The following is an 8941-nucleotide window of genomic DNA, read 5'->3' on the forward strand; positions in this document are numbered from 1 at the left end:
GGAGAAAACAGGCCTAAATACCCGATGATACTGCCTTACTTGTCTCTCCAGTAATACAACTCCATCAGGAAGAAAAAGAAAAAACCTTATAGGATTCTATCAAAACTAGTTTTTTTCTGCACCACGAAGGAGTCTATTATTAAAACAAAAGCTCTCTTAAATGGGAGAAAATGTTGACATACCATACAGTGCTGTGACAATGATATAGAAAGGGCTGACAAAGGGATAACCAAGAAAAAGAAAGAACTAAAAAAATAATAAAACAAAAAATAAAACAATATGAGCTATTTTTCAAAAAAAAAGTCATACAGAAAGCTAAAGAGTCACATGAAAACAAAAAATGTACATCATTAGTTATTTTAAGGAAATGTGGGCTGGAGCGATAGCACAGTGGTAGTGCGTTTGCCTTACAAGTGGCCAACATGGCCAACCCGAGTTCGATTTCTCCGCCCCTCTCGGAGAGCCTGGCAAGCTTCCGAGAGTATCTCACCCGCACGACAGAGCCTGGCAATCTACCCGTGACGTATTCAATATGCCAAACACAGTAATAACTAGTCTCATGATTGAGACGTTACTGGGCCCGCTCGAGCAAATCAATGAACAACGGGAGGACCGTGATGTTCCCGTGATGATGTGAATCAAAATGACATTGAGCTATCATCTCACACTGGTGCAGATGCCTTATAGCAAGCAACTAAGAAACATGGATGGGAGAACTAGTACAGGAGATAAGACACTTTCTTTCCATATGACTGATGTTGATTCAAACTCTTGTACCAGACACAGCCATTCAAGGCACAGGCAAGAGACCCTGAGGAGAGCTGGGTATGGTCCCAAAACAAAACAAACAAGCAAAAACACCAGAAACCAAACCATTAGTGGAAATATGAAGAAAATGGAACCTTCCTTAAGTACTGGTGAATGAAGAGCAATGCTATGACTTCTATAGAAGGCACTATGGAGATTTATACATAAGTAAAAAGGGAACTACCACATGAAAAAACAATTCCACTCCTATCTGTTCATCCAAAGAAGACAAAAACACAGTTTTAAAAATATATCTGCTCACTAGGTCTCATTGCAACACTATTTATGATAGCCAAGTTACAGAATCAACAACTGCCCAAGATAAATAATGAAGATGCAAAAAAAAGCGCACAATTTGGATACTATTCAGCTATAAGAAAGGCCAACCTCTTGCCTTTTGCTGCAGCATGAAATAACATTGGAGCTTGACTTACAAGACAGAAGTGGGAAGAAAATTACCAGCTAATCTCATATGTGGTATATATAGAAACAAAGCAAGGGAATAGACAATGTTTAATTAAAACTAATCTTTAGACTCTAAAGACATAATTAAGATTATAGAGGGAGGATAGTTGGTCAAAAAGGTTCTGTGAACCGTTGTGAGTGAAACTGGCAGTCCTGATAACATTGTGCCCTTAAATCATAAAAACTTTCAAAATCTTGTAAATCAACATTACCTTAGCACTGGAGCACTATCTCACTGTCCTCCTGTTGTTCATCGATTTGCTCGGTCAGGCACCAGTAACGTCTCCATTGTGAGACTTGTTGTTACTGTTTTTGGCATATTGAACACACCACAAGGAGGCTCTGCCGTGCGGGCAGGATACTCTCAGTAGCTTGCCGGGCTCTCCGAGAGGGGCAGAGGAATCAAACCCCGGTTGGCCACATGCAAGGCAAATGCCCTACCTGCTGTGCTATCTCTCCAACCCCGCGCGGTAGAGCCTAGCAAGCTCCCCGTGACGTATTCGATATGCCAAACACAGTAACAGTAACTCCAACCCTTAATAAAAATAAATTTAAAAATTGTTCAAATAAAAAATAAAGAGGAAATATGTCATAAATTTCATAACCGTCTTCCCCTTACCAACTTTCTTGTATTTCTCTATTAGCAATGTTCATAACTCGTCTTTGTGTGATAAATTTCTTTCTGTTTATGAACCATTTTTTTAAAAGTTAATAATTGTTAAATTTTTATGATACCTCAAAAATGAATATACATGTCTTTACCACTCCTTTCTTCTAGTTCTCACTTTGGATTTGCTGTTACTTTTTAATAGAGTCCTTTGTACTATGCTCTTCACTGAGTGTTAGTCTCAAACTAGATACATCTTTCTTGAGAAAAAGGATGTCCTGTGTTTGTTTTATACCCCACAATAAATCCACAATTGTAGGAACTCTGGAAATTTATTGATTATAATACAGTCTATAAAGTGAAATTAGTCATGTCTCACAGGGACACTAACCTCCATATTTGAAGAAGTTTGTACAAATACATGAAGCCAGCCTAAGGTATAACTTATTTAAATTTTTTCATGAAGTAGGAGATTATGCTCACTGTACTTAGGATGCATATAAAAATATAAATTGATCAACTAAAATTTGAATAAAATTCACCATTTTTAGTGCAACATCATGTGGGATATTTCATTGTTGCCTGGGGTACTTGAGACAAATGAAAGGACTGAATAAAAAAAATAAGTCAAATGTATTTTACAATCATACATAACTTCAAACATGAAAGCATTTAGTCACTCTTATTACAGGCTGAAAAGTTCTCCTGGCCTGGCATTAGAAGAAATTGTATGCCTTAATTATTTTGTGGTCCTTATTAAAATTGCAAGCTTGTTTCTCTTGTTGTATGTACTGAGAACTACTTCTCACAGCTCAATAAATAATAATGGTATAATCACTAAGAGATTTTACTTAGATGTTTCTGGAAAAATATTCCATGAAAGGGATGTTTATATATGGGAATAGGAATTTTTCCCTATGTGCCAATGGTTTGACTATAACCAGATATGGGGGTTGGAATTGTCAAACAGCATTGTAATTACATGCCTGTAATGATGAAAAGGAAATAAAAAATTTCCTTTAATGACCTTATAAACTGTCAAGCTATGTTGGAATATTTAAAAACAAAACATTAAGGTGTTTAAAAATACAGCTTGGTGGCAAAAGGGAGATAGTAATGGATAAACCCAATTTTAGTTTCGCATGGATTTAAGATGACCACATCAGCAGAAGATCAGCAATTTGAATTGCTTGGTTTTATAGACTGGACATAAAACTGTGAGTACATTAAATCACTTTATGTACTATCTTATAAATGTATACAATTCATACTGGTGAAAAGCAGCTTTTTAGGATCATACCCACACCCTTCCTGCCACTCACCTTGAATTAAAGAAATAATCTCTTGGTGAATCATATAAAATCTTTTCCTATTATCAATATTTTTGTTCAAAAACAACAAAACAGACCCAGAATACTTCTCACCCTTATTTTAACACAGATATGATGAGAATCAAACTGATAAATATTTCATTGTTTAATATGTCTTTTAGAAGCTTACCCTATCAATCCTTCTCCCCAGGCACCTATGGATTTATTCAGGAAATCTGTGAATTAGAATGGGAAAAAATCCATTATCTTTTTTTTTCTCTAAATTCTATCCAGAACAGAATTTAGAAAATGTTATATTTTGCATTTAATGATGAATGCATATAATAATCATAGCAAAAGGTATTTTTATCATGTGTGATAATGGTTAAAATATCCTAAATCTTATTTTTCAATACCTTGAAATGCAGTACTGATTTACTTATTCAATTATAATGTTGATATTAGTTCAATGATTTAAAAAAGTGAGTTTTACTGCATTACAATTCTGTTTGGTAAAATTGCATTCATGTAAGTAGTTTCCTTTGTCTTCCTAAAATATGATATGTGCATATTTATTTTTTAAATGACCTTAAAATCTTAATTTGAAGGATCATAATCTCACCAGATTGCCTAAAACTTATTGCTATAAAAGAATTTTAAACTTCTAAAATAAATAATAACTATAGGTAGTTATATTTTTGTTTAAAAGCTGATCTTTGTCCCAAAATGTTTAGTTTTTGTACTAATTTTAATAAGACTTTCTTAATTAAAGCTACTATTAACATTGATTTCCTCTAGCTAACTTCATTAGAAGGACATTAAAGATAAATTTGTTGAAGACATTTTTATTGTCACTTCTGAAATAGTAGAAACATATTCTACAAAAGGGAAAAATAATATTTTAGCAAAATAAACATAAAATAGTGTTACGAAGTGTCTAATACTAGATTTAGTCCCATGTTTCATCAATTATTGAGACAATATTGATTAGAAAATGTCAAACAACACTGCATGAGTCTGGAAAAGGTTATACAAAGATGTATACTTTATTTTGCATTATTCCTAAATTTATTAATCTATGATTGCATGCAAATTACACATAATTAGATGCAAGAAAACTATAACTATTTTTTCTGTATGTTTTCTTTATACAAAATAAATAATATAGAGCCTTTCTGCAGGGATTGGGATTTAATTTTAGCAAGTGACATATAAATTGTTATGAATTAAACATATAAAATGATTTTAAAAAATTAGAATAATCTCTCAAATACCAAACTCTACCTTACATTGAATTTTTAATAGCTTTCATAGTTTCTACTATATATTTTTAGAGATCAAATGTCAGGATCTGGGAAATAGGGGCCAGATGGTAGAAGCCAACTAAAATGTGCAAATCAAGCAACACTTAACACACTTTTAGCTTTTTAATCTCCATTGTGAGGGCAGCTTGACGTGGTTTTATACATTTTTTCCTGAGGCAATCCTCTGAAAACTCAAGTTGTGACTCTCAAGTTTTCTGTTTTTTTAAAGAAAATTGAAATTCACAAAATAATCTGCATTTTTTAAAATTCTATAGTCACTGCTGAATATCTAAATATGCAGTAGCTGTGACACAGTAGTAGCAAAGCGATCACACATTACATAGTCACTCTTGATTATTTATGCCTTCTCAACCACAGTGTAAGTTACAAGCAATTATTTTTTCTGTCTTCTCGATGTAATTACACTGTAATCTACAGGGACCTGTAATTGCATGGACAGCTTCTGCACTGAATTACGCAGCTCTCAGGGACTACAAGAGACTCTGGGAGCCTTTTACCAACTAGCAGCTGGGCGGTCTCTTTGTGTAAACCTGGTGGCCTCAATGGTAAGGCTATGCTGAAGGGAGATTTGCAACCCAGATGTGATTTGGGGCCACCATGTAAACTGCCTAAGGGTTAGAGAGCCTGGCTGTTTGATATTCAGACTAGTCAAATGGCTCCTTAATTTCCCATTCTCAGATTATGGAATGTCTGGAGGAGAAGAGAAAGTGTCTGTGGAAGGAGAATTGTCATTGATGGAAAACTTTAAGTTTCCAGGAACTTTTGTTTGTTATTATGTTTTACATAATCACAAAATACAGTATGTATATGTTCTATGCGTATAAGAACAAATATTATTTTGTAGCTTTATAATGATGTATGTGATTTAAAATTTTGAATTTATTCATGCTTTAGATTGACAAATTCCAAATATATACATTCATATATATGTATTATAAACTTGTGTGCGTGTGTGCAATCCAAGAGAAATAAAGAAATAAAGGAAAGAGGATTTTTTCTTTTTTAATGTTTTTGAGTCATGCTCAGCAGTGCTCAGGGTTTACTTCTGACTCTACACTCCAGGATCACTCCTAGAGAATTGGGGGAACCATATGGAGTGTGGGGACTGAACCTGGGTTGGCAACATGCAAGGCAAGTGCCCACCCACTGTACTGTCACTCTGACCCAGCAAATGATTTTTAACAAGTAAAAAATATTAATTAAGTCATTTTTGGTGCTGTGTCAATTTGCTACTAGTGTACTCATCTAGAAATGAACATGTTTTAAATGTTTAGCAATTTATCAGAGTGACTTTGTTTTATTCTGGAGCGAGGGATTGAAGCCAGTAGCTTATACATACAAGGGAAGTACTGTATAGCTGAACTATATCACTGGCTTATGGTGTTTACTAGTCTCTAATTGTCAAGACTTTAAGGGAGAGTCAGTAAAATTCTCAAAGAGGCTTTTCTAAAATTTGGAGAATTATAGTGGGAAATAAATGATATAGGCAAGAATCATTTATGCTTTGTCTCTCTGCTTTCCTCTTAAGAAACCTGAGATTTTTGCCTTGTTTCACCAATAGCTTGCCGATCACCAATGGGATGTGCATTAAAACCGAGTTGCACACTTCTTGAAACCATCCATAATTCATGTCATGTCAAAATTCTTGTAAAGTCAAATGAACTGCTTTGGAACAACAAGTTATTAACAGAATATAAGGATTGCAGTATAAGGCTGGAGAATCAGAGTTTAATCAATGATTAAATTTAATCAAATTGAATGCCATGAGCAAAAAAGGTAAAATTCTCGGTTGATTAGCTGATATGGTAAACTTTCAAGTAAGTAGATAGTTATATAGTTCATTACTACTAGAACTTCCAAAGATATATGAATTTCAGGAGTGATTTTTTAATATGTGATTTGATTAAAAGAGTATTTGAAGAATTTTTTTAAGTCTTGCTTCAGAGAAAACTATATTGAAAGTTGTGTCTTGAATGATTCTCCCTCCCCCCTTATTGAAATATACTTGACTTAAAATATTGGTGGTATAGAGGAATGGCACAGATATATATATATATGTATATATATATATACACACACACACATATATATATATATATATATATATATATACAAATCAAAAGCCAACAACTCTAAAAACATGAGATCTAAACTTCAACAACCAAACTTAAAATCATGCCTGTGAGGGTGGCAGGCAGTGGGCAGTAGGGAAGAGCCTGGAACACACTGGTGAAGAGATGACACTGGTGGTAGGGTTGATGCAGGAACATTTTATAACTCAACCATGAATAGTTTTGTAAATCATGGTGCATTAATAAAATAAAAATTATTGTAAGAAGTACCATACGGTGAATTACTAATGTAATTAGTAAGTGAACAAATGTGTTTTGTTGAATGAATAATATAATAAGTTAGTTAACAAAAAGGTAATGTTTTTGTTATGGTAGTGATACTATTTTAGATCTATTATTGTAATAATTTTCAAGTATACATATGCAATATATTGTTAACAATAGTCACCATTTTGCACATCAGATTCATAAAAATTATTCACCTAAAAATGGGAAATTTATACCCTGTGATGAAAACCAACTGGCCCCCTGGCGCCGTGTAATCCCATCAACGGCCAAGACTCAGAGACTATAAAAACCAGCTCCCGGAACCATGCGACATCTTATTATGACATCTTAGTATCTCATTTCTACTTTGGACAAACTGACAGGCTACCAAATGTAGCCTGCCCACATGGCAGAGTCTGGCAAACTCCCCGTGGCGTACCCAATATGCCAAATACCAGTAACAATGATGGGTCTCATTCTCCTAAAAAGCCTTGAATATAATCTCAGGGCTAGGATGAAAGAGACGTTACTGGGGCCTGCTCAAGGCAATCGACGAATAACAGGATGATTTGTGATTTGTGATTTGTGATTAAAATCTTAAAACCCTGTCTATCTCCAGTCCAGGCAAAACCGACCTAATCAATTTATATGTTTTTTATTTTTAGATTACAATATGTGGTTATAAAATTTTTGCCTTTTTGGCAGCTCAGATGGAGAAGGAACCACCAAGTAAAGGGTGCTAGCAGGGCCTGCTTGGGATGGGAGATGCGGGCTGAAAGTAGACTATAGACCAAACATGATGGCCACTTAATACCTTTACTGCAAACCACAACACCCAAAAGGAGAGAGAGAGTAATAGGCAATGCCTTGTCACAGTGGCGGGGTGGGGTGGAGGGGACAGGATGGAGGTGGTGGGAGGGATACTGTGATCATTGGTGGTGGAGAATGGGCACTGGTGGAGGGATAGGTACTCGACCGTTGTATGACTGAAACGCAGGCATGAAAGTTTGTATGTCTGTAAATGTACCTCATGATGATTCACTAATAAAAAATTTTTACTTTTTATTTTATAACATTTCACTTAGCATTACATACTCAAGTTCAATTTTGAACCCTGTGATTACAGAGAGCAGAGTTTTCTTATCTTTTATTGTTAAATAGTTGTTCTCTCTGTGTGTATAGCAATTTCCTTCTTTTACAGTCAATTCAGCAAATGAATACTTTTTCCATCTTATTCATATATATTATTTTTCTATTCCATTCATTTGTTTTATTTATAATTTATTTCTTTGGGTAAAAAATTTATTTAAAATTTGTTTCTGTAGGTATATGCATACACATATACATACATTGAATTGAGATGTAGAAATATCTAAGTGAGTAAAACCTCCAAAGAAATTTATTACTTAACCATGTAGAGACAAATTCTCTAAACTGTCTACCTTGAAAATCACCTGAAATAGGATGGATTGGTGAATGATGGACAGTAAAACTAAACACCTGAAAAAACTATAGATGTAATACAAATCCTGTTTATATGCTTTGATAACTAGCCATTGAAAATGATTTTAAATTTGGATTTGCATTACTTTATAAGCTTTTAATATTGTATACTAGACTAGCAAACTCCCCGTGGGATATTTGATATGCCAAAAACAGTAACAACAATTCTCATAATGGAGACGTTACTGGTGCCCGCTCGAGCAAATCGATGAACAATGGGAGGACAGTTCTACAGTGCTATAGTTTCCTTAAACCTGTAATCATTCCTTAATAAGTCATGTGTTTTTGATTCCAAACATTTTTTCCAGTTTTTAGATTATCATTTATCATAGTGACACTTAGCCGACAAAAGCTTGTTATTTTATTTTTCTTCTGCAGAAATACTGCATGTGCAATTGCAGCTCCAATGCTGTTTTCCTTAGTTTGTCATGAATTTTTGACTTTATGAAATAGTTTGAGATTTAAGATGTGTGTATATGTGTGTGTGTGTGTGTGTGTATGTGTGTGTGTGTGTGTGTGTGTGGCAATGTTGAAAGGGCAACCTCCTACCTTGGGGAATGTAAGTACTCTCTAATTAGAAGAGGC

This window comes from Sorex fumeus, unplaced genomic scaffold (assembly GCF_029834395.1).
Source record: "Sorex fumeus unplaced genomic scaffold, SorFum_2.1 ptg000044l, whole genome shotgun sequence".
Classification (NCBI taxonomy): domain Eukaryota; kingdom Metazoa; phylum Chordata; class Mammalia; order Eulipotyphla; family Soricidae; genus Sorex; species Sorex fumeus.